The sequence below is a fragment of the Choloepus didactylus genome, chromosome 10, assembly GCF_015220235.1.
Source record: "Choloepus didactylus isolate mChoDid1 chromosome 10, mChoDid1.pri, whole genome shotgun sequence".
NCBI lineage: Eukaryota > Metazoa > Chordata > Mammalia > Pilosa > Megalonychidae > Choloepus > Choloepus didactylus.
Window position 1 is genome coordinate 98,722,164 of NC_051316.1, and position 14,377 is coordinate 98,736,540.

Below are 14,377 nucleotides of genomic sequence, written 5' to 3' on the forward strand. Positions count from 1 at the left end.
CATGTGAGGACTCCAGTTGACATCTCAGCTGAGTTCCTCAGCCAACACTAGCATCCCTTGCCATTGTTTTAAAGGAAACAATTTCTTGCTAACTCCTGAGAATTTGACCCCCAGTCTAAGATAACTGTAATTAACATTAACATTAAACTCTCTCACTTTATGCAATTACCTTTCACCGAGAGCACTACATTTGGATGCCTTGAATTATTTACAAGGTGGTTGTTCTGGAGAGCCAGAAAATGCTTATATTATTATTATTATTATTATTATTATTATTATTATTATAGGTTATAACTGAAACCAAGACATACATTTTAAAAATTCTCTCCAAATTTGTAGACCTCTGAAAAATGTCCGCTCAGAGGCCCACAGATACCTTGGTACTTTTGCCGGTGTGTGAAATACTGAGGTTGGATGATTTCTTACGGCTTTCCTGCTTTCTTAAAGCCTTCCTGTTCTAAAAGTCTAGGAACTTGCAGCACGGTGATTGAGAGCATTGAGTTGAGTCCCAGATCCCAGGTCTTCCACTTACTAGCTTTGTGCAAATTACTTATCTTCTTGAAGCCTTAGTTTTCTCATCTATAAATTAAGATAAAAATATACCTACTTCATAGGATTGTTGTGAGAATTAAAGACATAATGCATGTTAAGTGTGCTTAATGCACTGCCTGGCACACAATAAGTGCTTAATAAATGTTGACTTTTGGTGGCGTGCCAGGAAATACTCAGCCACAGGATAAACAAGGAACATCTTCCCAGAGTGTGAATTTAGGCTGGAGTTGGGAAAACAGGCTTTGGATTTTCCTCCTAATGGGAAGTAATTAAAAACCCTCTTTTCATGTTAAAATGAACATGGGACTAAAATGAAAAATTTGCATGGATTTTAAAGATAAAATGTGAGACTTCAAAGAAAGCCCCAGAGGGGCTCCCTCATTCTGCTCTCTGGTGACAATACTTCCATGGGAATGTTTCAGTAGAAGCTCTGGGTTGTTTTGCATCTTGGACTGACAGAAGTATTAGGAATATTAGAAGAAATTCTGTAAGAAATGGGTTTCCCGACCAGGGATCCCTGCTCTGTTCTTGCCGATTCTCCCAGGGCCCTCCACTAAAATGTTTTGGGGTTTATTATGTGGGAAAGGAGAATGGTAAAATTCATTCAACACATATTTATTAAGTACTGCTATAACAAATCAAACAAACATCCTGCCCCATGGAACCTACAGTATACTGATCATTCAGTGTCAGTAGCTACTATTGTCCCAATAAAGGAACTGAAATGGGGAACAGTGAGGGGAATGGGTTTGGGGTTTGGGGTTTAGGGATAACATTGGTAGTATGGACAGAGTGAGCAGCATAAGAGACATCCAAATAGAGATCCTGAGTATTTGAAAGTGGGTCTAGAGCCTTAGTCCTCAGTGGGGACATGTAGACATTTGTGATTAAGTTTGGATTGTCATAATGATGTTTTCTGGGGGGAAGCCAGGAATGCTAAGTGTCCTGCAATGCATGGACAGTAACACATGATTCTTGAATGTCCCACTGCACATTTATGTAGGTCAAAGTCCTGTTGTTGGGCAATTACCTGAGTCTAACAACTAATCCTTTTTCATATAGACAAAAAACATTTTAGCATGGCTTTAATATTCCAGGGAGTAAAATACTATGCAAAGCAAATGAAAATTATATCTTGTTTTGTCGATGCTGCCAAGAGGTATTCACCATTTCAGAGAATCATGTCAGCAACGGCAATGCTGCTTATGGCTTTTGCATTGCCAACAAAATATACCTGTATCAGCTGGCACCTATAGCTGTTGATTTGGGTCAATGGTTCTCAAACTTTAAGGTGCAAATAAATCACCTGGGATCTTGTTTCATTTAGTGTTTTAATGTTGGAAGAGACTGGATAATACTGGCAAGAATTCTGGAGAGAGAGAGAGGCTAACCATACTGGAGAGGGGCTAACTAAGGAGTAAAACTCCTTAGAGGGCAGGAAGGGAGGGCATCCAGGCACAGGGGAAGGAGGTGGCCTTTGCTGAGAGGAGGCAGTTTTTGTACAAGGAAGGAAGGAAGACAGAATGGATGGAGGTACAGGTAGATTTAGAAATCTGATGGCAGGAAGTTGAGGGATGCCACATTCCTCATGTCCCAATCCCCAATCATGGTACAACCAGCCTCCTTTCTGTCTTCAGCTTCTTCCTATAGAGGTAGCCAACATTTGGAGGATGGGTGGGGAAATGAAGAGGCAAGAAGCCCAGACTGAGTGCTCTACCTCCAAGAGAAAGTGCTTTGGAAAATAATATACAAATAAGGTATATTACTGTTATTATCATCATTATTATATTATTGTTGTTCCTTTATGTCAGTGCTGATGAATTGAGAATTTTGGAATGATGAAAATGTGCTGTACAATATGGTGACCACTAGCCACATGTGGCTACTGAACACTTGAAATGTGGTTAATGCAATAAGAACCCCAATTTTTTCTTATTAAATTTCAATTATTTTAACTTTAAAGAGGCACATGTGCTAGTGTCTACTGTATTGGAAGAGTGCAGCTCCAGGTGTTTTCCATCTCTGTCTCAGTGTGGTTCTTCAGATGAGAACCCTCTACAGAGGACAGTGTGGTTTGGGACCAAGAGCACTGGACTTGGAGTCAGACCAGAGTCCACCTTCAGCTGTGCTCTTTCCTGACTGGGTAATCTTGGGCAATTCATGTCCACTCTCTGGGTCTCAGTGTCTTCTTTTTCTTCACCGCAGTAGGAAGATGGGAGGGCCAAGTGAGCTAAGGATGTGAAGACTTTAGGAACTGTGAAGCGCTGTGCACCACAGATGCAGGGCAGGCAATCCATCATCCTTTTCTGGGGCCTTTTATACAAATGGCTCAGTGCTGTGCTTGAGAATGCTCTACAGGCACCTCCTCTGAGAAGCCTTTGAGGACCCAGACCCTCCCCTCCTGTGAGAGTTGGCCACTCCCTTCTTCGTGGGCCATTTCATGTTATTTAATGTTATTATTTGATTGCTGCGTGTCTCCCCCACTGGCGTCTAATCCCATGAGGGTAGTGTAGCTTTCTGCTCACTTTTGTGTTTCTAATGACTAGCACAGGGCCTGGCACATAGTAGCTACTTAATAAATATTTGTGCAATGAATGGATGAAACAGGAGATCTGGCTTTCAGACTTAGCTCACAAAGCTCAAGGGCTTTAGAATACTTACTACCTTCCGCAAAATATTTACTACCTTTGCAAAATAATGCGAAAGACCCAAATACCCAAGATAGGGGTTGGGTTTAATTAAATGATACTTAAGATGTAACATTATGCAGAAGTGTACTTAGTCACACAAAAAGAGGCATCTTTACTTTATATTAAGTGAAAAAAATCCAAAAAGAAGATATATTATAATCTCATCTTGTAAAAGATACATGTTTCTATGCATAGAAAAATGTTGGAACAATAAACCTAAATATTTAGTGATTATTATCACTGGGTGGGATTAGATTATATTTTACTATTTTTTGCAAAATGTTCTATTAAAAAATGTATCAACTATACCCAGAAAAAGCAAAAATAGAGAGATGGAAAGTAGATTAGTAGTTGCCTGTAATTGGGGGATTAACTGTCATTAGGCATGCGGGATCTTATGGGGAAATGAAAATGTTCTAAAACTGATTTATGGTGATAGTTTAACCATTTGGTAGTTATTAAAAATCATTAAATTGTAGACTTGAACTGGGTGAATTTTATGATATGTAAAATACACCTCAATAATGTTAAAATGTATTTTATATGTATTTATATAAATATAAATATATTTATTTATTGTTATAAAAATTAGAATAATGCAGAAGTGTTTAAAGTCCCTGTCCCCACATCCAATTCTACTTTCCAGGCATAACCAGTAGCATTTGGTGTCTAATCTTTTTAGACCTTTTTTTAGGCAGAATCTAACATACACATTATAGAAATATATTTTTTTCCTGCAACTTTTCTATCATTTGCATGCTTTTGTTTTGTCATGAGTGAAATTATAAACCCAAATAAAGATATTGAAATGAGATACCATTGAATGTTTAATGCTCTGTGGTCCTATTTAAAATAATAATAATAATTAAATAATTACAAAGTGCCAGGCCCCTTACTACCTTAGACGTATTGTCTTACTTGATACTGACAACAATCCTATGAGGTGTCTCATTTGACAGTTGAGGAAACTAAGATCTAGGGAGACTGAGTTTTCCAAGGTCACACACATAGATAATAGTATCTCTTCTCTCCCTGGCAGACTCATATTTATACTGCAGGGCCCAGTTTTACTGATCTCATCTTATGTGCAGCCTTCCTTTATTCACTCAGGGAGACAGACAACCCTGTCCTCAAGGTGCTTACAATCCAGGGAGGAGACAGACAGTGAAATGACAATTATGATCTAGAGTGACAAGAATACTGGTTTAACTTGGATATGGGTAAAGCAGAGGGACTTTCCTGAGGCAGTCAAGTTTGTCAGGGGGATAAGGGAAGGTGTGGCCATCAGGGGTGGGGAGGGGATGTAGAAAGGATTTGGAGCCTAGAACCTGGCTCAGGATGCCCAGAGGTATTACAGACTTGGGCATGATCTGGGAACTACAGTTTTGTGGTTCAGTTTGGCAGTAGAGTCAGATTGGCCTGAAGGAGGGACAAAGGGAAGCTTGGTCTGCGAGATGAAGCTGGCGAGGTGTACTTCGAAGCTTATGGCCAGATCATCAAGGCTTCTAAAGTTGTGTTAGAGTGTTTATACTGCGACTAAAGCACAGCTGTTAAAATGTTTGAGCCTGGGATGGTAGGAAGGTGAGTGGGGGTAACCCAAGGAGGCTGTTGTGGGAAATCTCTTCTCCATCCCTGGCTCTCTGAGATCTTCTGCTCTGGCACTAGGTAGTCAGGTCTTTCCTCCCCATGCTGGGCACTACTTTAGGGCAAAGACTGTCTCATTCGCCTGTGCATCCCAGCAATTAGCCTGTAGCTCGTTCTCAGAAGGTGCCCGTTGCATGAATGAAAGAATGGGTCTGTGCTCCCTCCCACCAAGAAGGGGCCTGCCAGCGACTCTAAAATAAAAAGCAAACCTTCATTTCCTCCCAGCACCTTCCCAGATACGATGCGGGTAGGTGGTCAGCCAAAGTCTGAACCAACCATAAGGAGATCAGACAGTTCCTGGCCCCAAACTCAATCCTAGGGAGGTCCATTAGGGTTGGAGGAAGAGGAGGTGATTGCTGACTAAGCTGCAACTTTGTTCAGCTCCTGTTAGGTGCCGAGTTCACGCCTATTGTCTTATTCCATCTTCCCCCAAACTCTTTATGTCGAAATTATTGTCTCAGTTTCACAGACGAGGAAACAGAGGCTCGGAGTGTTCGGTAACGTGGCCAAGGTCATACAGCTGCCAAGTGTAGGGAGGACGAAGTCTGGGGGACCCGAACCTTTTAATATGTAAGGGTCCACTGGTTTCCCCCTCCTCCATCCTGGAGGCACTGTGGAGTTCACTCCGTTTGCTTAGTCGCTGGTGTGCGGACCGGAACACCGAGCACTGGGTCACTGAACCCCGGGTGGCTGGCTCGCGGCAGCGGCGGGGAGCTTCTTCCAGGTTCGGAAGTTACGAAGTTTCCGTGCATTTCTCTCGCCTTCCAGGATAACTCGTCCCTGCCCCGCAGGAGCTACGCCGCTAGCGCAGCGGTCCTCAGGTGCTGCACCGGGCGGAGGCCTGACTAGGGGAGGAAGGTGGGGACGCAGTTTACGTAAGAGGCCGCTCGCAGGTGCATGCGGCCATCACCAGCGTGTGCGCCCTGCGCGTCCCCAGGTGCGCATTTGGCGCAGGCGGCTGCGCGGCACGGCGGCGGCGGGCGCTGGCCGGCGCTCTCAGGTGCGGCAGAGTGCGCGTGGAGGGGGCGCGCGGCGAACAAGGGGGCGGGCTTTCCGTTCCCCGGCAGCCGCGGGGCCCGCCCCCTGGTCCTGCCAATGGGCGCGCTCGGTGGAGTCACGTGCTGGCCGCCGCCGCCGCCGCCGCCGAAGCGGAGACCCGAGCGGCGAGCGCCACCAGGGCAGCAGCCGCCGCAGCCGCCGTCGCTGGGCTGAGGAGTCGGAGACGCGGGCGGACGAGGTGGCGGCGGCGGCGGAGCGGGAGCTGGGACCGGGCACGGGCAGAGCGCGGCGGCGCGGGTAGGCTGCGGCGGTGGGGCTGGCGCCTGCGCGGCGGGCCGTCCGGGGCGGGCGGCGGTTAAGGCGGCGGTTGAGGCGGTTGGCAGTGCCGGCCCGGGCCCCGCATTGTTTGTTGTGCGTCCTTAGCAGCCGCGGCGGCCGAGGCGGCCGAGGCGGCGAGCAGCGAGCATTCCCGGCTCCCGTAGCTCCAGCATTGTGGCCGCCACTGCCGCTGCTGCGGTGCCCCGGCCGCTTCGGGCAAGGGCAGCGAGCAGCCTTCCTCACCTTCGTGGGGGACGGGGCCCTGGCCCGGAGCAAGGAGAGGGCGTGGGCACTGTGGGGGCTGGGGGGGGAGGACGGGGCTCCGGCAGCTTTGGGTAGGATGGAGGGTAAGGGGCTCTGGGCAGCTGGTGGAGAGGATTTGGGGTGGGGGTGGGGGTGGCAGGCAAAAGGTGTGGGCAGCTTTGAGGGAGAATGGAGGGTGGGGGGATCCGGTTCAATGGAGGGTGAGGACCTTCGGGCAGGTGTGTGGGGTGAGGGTGGGGGCGGGGGCAGGGTAAGTGAGAGAGGGATGGAGGACATTCTGGCGGATGTGGGGGTGGTACACTGGGGGGAGGGATCTGGAGGTTGTGAGAGGGCTTTGGGGAGGGTAGGGGCGAGTGTGATGGGAATGGAGGGAGAAGATTGGGGATTCGAGGGAGGAATGGAAGGAGAGGATGTCCCCGGTTATGGCTGCATGTGAGAGGGAGAGGGGGCAGGCATTAAGAAGGCCAGTGGATGAACGTGAAGGGAAAAGATGGAGGAGGGTGTTCGGGTAGGGGCAGATGTGGCAGGGTGAGCATGAAAAGGGCAAAGAGAGAAAGGTATCTAGATGTCTCCTGAGTGATGGTGATGGAAATGGAGGGTGTTCAGGCAGGAGGAAGGTAGGCCCAGAGGCTTCAGGATACAGGTGAGGAGGGTGAAAGGGAAAGTGTCTGGCCAGGAGATGTGTAAGGGAGACAGAAGAGAGGCAGGAGAGTTTGAAACAGGATGGACAGGGGCCATGTGAAAGGAGAATGGTGGGTATCTGGTGGTGATGCTCAGAATAGATGAGTGTTTGGTGGAAGGTGATTGACGCAGGGACTGAGTTTGAGAGGTTTAAGAAAGTAGCAGGGTCAGTGGAGTAGGGTGATGGGGATGGGGAGGTGGTTGGGGCCATGGAGTGTGTGTGAGATGGAGGGCAGAAGGTGTAGGGGGTGAAGGAAATGTTCTTGGAGTGGCAGGTGAGGTGTGAGGACAGATGGAAGGAAATGTTTTTGGGACAGGAAGTGTGGCGGGAAGTAGGGGAGGAGAGAGATGGAGGGTGTGAGTGTCTGTATGTGTGTGAAGAGAAGTAAGTAGGCCAAAAGGGGATAGATTGGAAGAAAAGATGTACAGGTCTGAAGTATAGTATGTGGAGGTAGGGAACACACGGGTTTGGGGCACTGGATTTTGTGTGGTAGGGAGAAGAGGGTAGGCAGGGAATAGTGGAAGATATGGGGGGAAGACAGAATATATTTGGGTAGGGGATGTAGAAGAATGCCTAGTACTTATAATGGGGTAAGGAAGGGCAAAGTAGGGATGTGTGTGGGAATGTCTGTGACTAGAAAGGGATAGGTTTTCTGTTGGGTTGGAGTGGTGGTAGGGGAAGTAGGATGTCCAGGTCTAGGGGAGGAAATGACTTTAGATTGGAGAGGTTGCTTAAGTTGGGGGTGAGAGTATGGAAGGCCCAGGGTGCTGGAGTGTGGGGAGGGAGTGGAAAATTTTGAGTCTTCAGAGAGTAAAGGAACCAAAATTTTTACATCACTGAAAGTATAAGAAATAGAGTGCAAAAGTGGGGAAAAAAACTGAAGGGAGGGAAAAATTCTGAACTAAAAAGAACTGGAGAGTCTGGGGAGATGTGGATCCTGGAATGATGTTAATGGAAAAGGGACAACATTATGCCCTGTACCATACCTGAAAGTTCATACTTCTAGAATCAGAGATACCATGAAACCTGATTTTAGTTTCAGATCCCAGTGAATGGGGAAGAGGTAAGGGACAGCCGAGTGCATACTCCCAGGTTTGAGGGAGGTGTGTGGTGGGATTTTATCCTAGCCCATTAGCCTGACAAGTGGGCAGATAGAAGCACCATACAAGATTATGGGTAGAGTGCCAAGAATGAATAGAAATGGGATTGTAGCAGGTGCAGGGCAGATATCTCTGTGAACATACTGCAAAAGAGAAGGCCCAGCCTTTGAAGACTGTGTGAGAGAGAGGAAGGAATACTTTGGTGCTGTGTCTCAGATACCTGGTGCTTTTTGGGTCATGGGGAGATTTTCAGGCATTGGGTGATGTAATATCTCCCATGCTAAAGGCAGACAGCAGTAGTGTAATATACACCTAGTTTCTGAAGGCGGCAGAGGTAGAGCCCTTCAACTCTAATTTGTTCAAAGTGTGAATAACTGATACTGGTTTGTCAGCTTTGTCTCCCAAAAAGTCTAAGTAAAAATTGGTTAGAGGCCTCCTCCCTCCCCCACCCCAATCCCCAGGTACTTTTTTGTTTCTCTGGTATTTTGATTTGAGTTGGGTAGTGTAATTTTAGTGTTACTGAGGAAGGACTTCTAGGATTGTGTGGACATACAGTCCTCAGCTTGCCAGGCACATGGGAAATAACCTTTAGGGGTTTGAGCACACACTTTCAGCACAAGTCTCGTTCCGTGTTCTGAGGCTTGTGTTAGATTCTTTGGGATTTGGAAGGATTGAGGACACTGCTTTGAGACTGCCTCAGTAAGCAGGATTTCCTAGAATTTTGGAAAACTTCCTCTGACAGTTGAAAAGTCAGTCTTCTAAGATTTGGTTAGAAAATAAATTAATCATGGTGCAGAAATAACTTCAATTATTGCCCTGTGGTGGATTTCATATAATGTGTAATGAAGTACTTGTATGATTTCAAGTAAAAGGTCTCCTTGGTAACTTGAGGATTTTGTGGGTTGATTAGTTTTTTTTTTCTTTTGCCAATTTAGGTATTACCTTAATGCACCTATTGTACCTTCAAATAGTAAGTTTGAGTGGAAGTGGAAATCTTACCTAAATATAATGGTAACTGAACAGAGCATCAAACTAAGTAATCTGAATCTGTAAATATAAGGTTGTAAAAATAAACTGGAAGCTAATGATTTTTGTATCTGAATTTGGAGTATATCATTGCAGGCAGCAATATAATGCCCTGATAGTATTGCTATAAGATCTTATTTTTGGAGGGAAAGATTTTAAAGTATAATATGCCTTTGATTGAAACTCTTAGCAGGATTTTGAGTTTCAGTGTATGTATCGAATATAATTATAGGGCATGTCTCTGACCCCCTTGGCACCCTGGCAGAGAATTTGAGTAGTAAGATATAAAATGAATAGGGTGACATGAAAGTTCTCTCCACATGACCCTTGTTTCCTCATATTTTTTTTAGACATTTTTTAAAAAATTCAGTTTTATTGAGATATATTCAATCTGTTGTTCACAGTACTATTGTATAGTTGTGCTTCATCACCACAATCAATTTTTGAATGTTTTCATTACTCCAAAAAAAAAATAATAAAAATAAGAATAAAAATAAAAGTAAAAAGAACACCTAAAAAATCCCATCCTCCCCATCCCACCCTATTTTTGAATTTTGTCCCTGTTTTTCCGCTCATCTGTCCATACACTGGAGAAAGGGAGTGTGATCCACAAGGTTTTCACAATCACACAGTCACACCATGTAATATACATACAATCGTCTTCAAGAATCAAGGCGACTGGGTTGCAGTAGCCTTCAAGAATCAAGGCTACTGTATTTCCTTCTAGCTATTCCAATACACTAAAAACTACAAAGGGATATCTATAGAGTGCATTTGAACACCCTCCAGAATGACCTCTTGACTCCATCTGAAATCTCTTAGCCACTGAAACTTTATTTTGTTTCATTTTGCTTTGCCCTTTTGGTCAAGAAGACTTTCTCAATTCCATGATCCTCTTTGTATTTTTAAAGTTCATTGTGTTAGCCCTTTTATTGATTTGGAGCAAGCAGTACTTTCTTGCTCAAAATACTCAATTCTGGCATAGTGTTCTGATTTTGTGCCTTGTGTCAAGGTGTTCTTTGGCTTGGGATAATTTCTAGGCACTCTAAAATATTCTGCTGAGTTTATGAACCAAGGAAAACAGGTTATTTAGGTTTTGTAGGCTACATAATTGGGTTCTGGTTTTACTTTCACTGGTGACTTGCTGAATAAGATACTTAATCCCTTTGTGCTTGCTTTTCCTCCAGAAACCTGACTCTTTATCTGCCTCTCATGAGAATTCAGATGGTTTATATAAAACAAGTTTATGTCTTTCGGGAAGACTAGAATTATGTAAATATAGGGGATAGATGTTATTCTTTTATTCCCCCCCCCCCCAACATTTAGAATGGTTGAATAATAATTAGTACCATTAGTTTGTAGTGAGAAATTTGGATAGAGATGAAACTTCTTTGAATATCAGAGATGTCTGCAAATTGAAGTTTGTTCATTCTTTGCCCTATTGTCTGCTTATCTTTCTTGGCATATGTCTGTAGCTGAGTTGTTGGTACGGATTTGAATTCTTCAGTCTGAGCAAAAGCTTGTGAGAGGCATTCCGAATTCTAGCTGTATCCTAAGATTGTTTCCAAACATGAATTTCCATGAGACAGAGTACTGTCTTTTCTAGCTCAGTGAATTCAATTCTTAAATCATGAATAATAATGTAATACATTTTCCTTTGTATTTTTCAGAAACTTCACTGATTCTCAGTGACTTAAAGCGAAAAATACACTATCCCTTCACTGGGAATGTTTCCTTGTTCTATTTATTGAATATTTTTTCCTTTTTTAAGTTTTAGTTATCAAATAATTGCCCATTAATTTGCCATTTCCAAACTCATTGGAAGGTTATGCTCTGTCTGAGGGGGAATGATTTTTAAATGCTTTTTAAATATTGTAGTTTGGTTTACTAGGTGTATAAAGCATCCAGGTACTCTTCATGATTGACATTGCAAAAATGTAAATATTGTTTTCTTAGACATTTAATTTGCCTTGAGCTTAGTAGTACCCATTTCTGATAGTAGTCTTTCTGTGTTAGCTAATCTACTGTAATAGTTTACTCTCTTATATAACTTTTGGACATTATTACCCATCTTACTGTTGTTCTGTTTTCATTTGTTTTGCATAGATCCTTTTATTGGAAGATTTATTGTTTTTCAAAATTTGCTCAGCTATCAAAAAAACTGTTTCTGATGGGTAATTAGGAGAGACTTCATAGTCCAGTCTAATTTTAGAAAACTTTATTGAGAGATGTAATTTAGATTTACGTCAATTAAAATAGAAAAGAGTAAAGTAATGAGACCAGATTAATGGTGATATAAATAATTAAATGGTTTGAGCCTGAAAGATTTGTAAATCTTTAATCCAGTTTTTAGGTCGTGCACTAATAGTGACCAAATACCTGTTTGTTATTTTTATGCCTAATTTAAGTTATTTCTTGCCCTAAGTGTCCTTTAAGTGCTTTGTTTTTGAGAAGTATGTTGCTTACCTCACAAAAGATATTCCATGTATGTGTGTGGCTGAGTGAATGAAACTCTCCTAAATTTTAGTTATTTGATGTTCAGATCCTCTTAACTTCTGACATAATGAACACTATGTAAAACACCTGCTTTTTTTAGTTAACTTTATCACAACTTGAAAGAGTGCTGTTGATTATATCAATAACAAAAATCACAGCCTTTTGCATTCTGACTTCATGGTTCATTTCCATTTGAAAAGTGAGAATTCTGCAGCAGGTTGTGTAATAAATTCTAAGGCATTTCTGGGTCATGGATAAGATGTAGTTTCTTACTGTACCTGCAGAAATTCCTGTTCTTCGCAGTTTTCCAGGTGCCAGGGCTTTTCACAGTATTCTATTGGGCAGATCAGCCTTTTGTTTATGAATTTAATTTAACCATTTTAGTTCTATTGACATAATAGCAATCATAATTTTCCTAAAAGACTTTATCTAGATTTTTTCACTGTGCTAACTTGTTTTGCCAGTTTAATTCAGCAAACATTCATTGACATTTAGGCTCAATATCTCATTTTATGCCAGACCTAAGATTTCTTTGTAGGGCTCGATAATACTGCTTTGAGTAAAGAATAGATCCTTCGTAGGTAGATTGGTCCTTAATGTGAAAATGAAGTGAATAACTTTGATTACCTGTGTTCGGTCATCCTAACTGAAAATCGGTCAGTTTTAAGACAGCTAGGTGGTGACCTGATAAGGAAGTTGTTTCCAGAAGTTAAGATGGAGGCAGTTCATTCTTATAATGTTTATAATTCCAAGTAAATCTGAAACTCATCAAACATTCCATCTAATCAGTACAGTTTAGGTAATGTACATTTTAACATAATGAAGTATTAAATACTGAATAACTCTCAAATAACTCTTGATAACTCAGTTTTAGTTAGCAAAGCTAGTGAACCAGGGGAGAAATTTGTTGCAATTTTGATAATTTAGGTTAGCAGCTACAGAGAATACACATCTGGAGCCCTAGTTATGCATATTTCTCAGTTGTTTTTAAAGTAAGCTGTGAAATGAGCTGATAATGTCAAGGTTAGCATGGAAGAACAGATATCAAGTGTATTAATGATGAGACTTTTAAAAAGATGGTATCTTAAGTATTAACTCTGATGTTTTCTGATCTGCCAGCTTTGTGGTAAATGTGAAATTATAGAGTTGGCTTTTGAACTTGGTCAATGTTATTGTTTAGTAGTGTCCTTTATTTCTAGAGCAAAGGGTTTACATAGCTATATAATATAGATGAACAGCAGAATATTACATTTAGAGAAATGGAGGCACAAGGAGTTGACCCTAGAATAGAGATAAGCAGACTTTAGAATACCCTTTCAGAAGAGGTATACCAAATTCCTTTTAGTCTCTGAATTTGGCAAGGAAGGTTGATGACTGAACACTATTGAAACCTGTCTCTTTCAGTCAAGCTCTTAAGTACAAGTCTTTTCAAGGACTGGTAGGGTAATGCTTATCTCTCTTCCTTCCCCATTGATGGTCAGGGTCCCAGGATTATGGAGTATTATTGAATCAGAATAAGGACTGGCACTGGGATGGACTTTCCTTACAGGTATGCCTGTAACCTCAGTTGCTGTTCTGGGTGGTAGAAGAATGTTTTTGACACTATAAGACTTGGCTTTGAGATCTGATCCTGCTGTTTACTAGTTGCGTGATCTTTCTCCTCATGTGCGAAATTGTAATAATACTTCTAACTTACAGAAAGAAATATTAGAGTACTTCTAGAAGTATTAGAGTGAGGATTAAAGATAAGAAAGTTTGTAGCTGTGAAGTACATAACTTTTTTTTTAAACTTTTTATTTTAAAATAATTTCAAATTTAAATGACAGTTGCAAAAATAATATGAACCCCATACAGAGAGCTCCAACATCCCCCCATCCCCCCTAGATACCCATGTCTACCAATTTTAACATTTTGCCACCCTTGCCTACCCCCTCTCCCTTCTTTCTCCTCCCTTCCTCCCTCACATCCATCCATCCATCCATCCATCCATCTATCCATCCATCTTCTGACCATTTGAGAACAGGTTGCACACATAATCATTGAACACGAAATACTTCTGTGTACATTTCCTAAGAATAAGGATATTCACTTAAGTGATTGCCTTAAGTGCAGTTATCAAGAAATTTAACATTGATATAAAGCTTATATTCTATATTCTATTTGTTTCTTATGTCCCAGTAATGTCCTTTTGAGCCTTTCTCTTCTGTACTTAGATCCAATCCAGTATCATGTATTGCATTTAATTGTCATTATCTCTTTTTTTTTTAATTTTTTATTTTGAAATAAATTCAAAGTTATAGGAACAGTTGCAAAAACAATACTAACCCCATACACAGAATTCCATCGTATCCTGACCCCCTTCCCCCGATAGCTCAATCCACCAACTTTAACCTGCTGTCACATTGCTATTTCTTTCCCTCCCTGCCTATCTGTCATCCATCATCTATTGCTCTGTCATCTGAACATATGAGAGCTAGCTGCACACATCCGTGAACATACGCTATAATTCATGTATACACTTCCCATGAATAAGAACATTCTTTTATGCAATCCCGTTAAGCGCAGCTAAGAAGTACAAGAGATTCAACAATGATACGAAGCTTACA

The 14,377-nt window shown here is 42.3% G+C and overlaps 1 protein-coding gene across 4 annotated transcripts in view; it reads left to right on the forward strand.

Moving 5' to 3' along the window:
• Positions 1-6,030: 6,030 nt before the first annotated feature.
• The window catches only part of LOC119545109 (spermatid perinuclear RNA binding protein), a 227,134-nt gene continuing 218,787 nt past the window's right edge, over positions 6,031-14,377 (forward strand). For 3 of the 4 annotated variants that reach the window (XM_037850717.1, XM_037850716.1, XM_037850715.1), the window contains exon 1: positions 6,031-6,182. The gene's annotated coding sequence lies outside the window, so the exon portion shown is untranslated. The remainder of the gene's footprint in view (positions 6,183-14,377) is intronic. The other variant, XM_037850714.1, reaches the window with a different exon arrangement.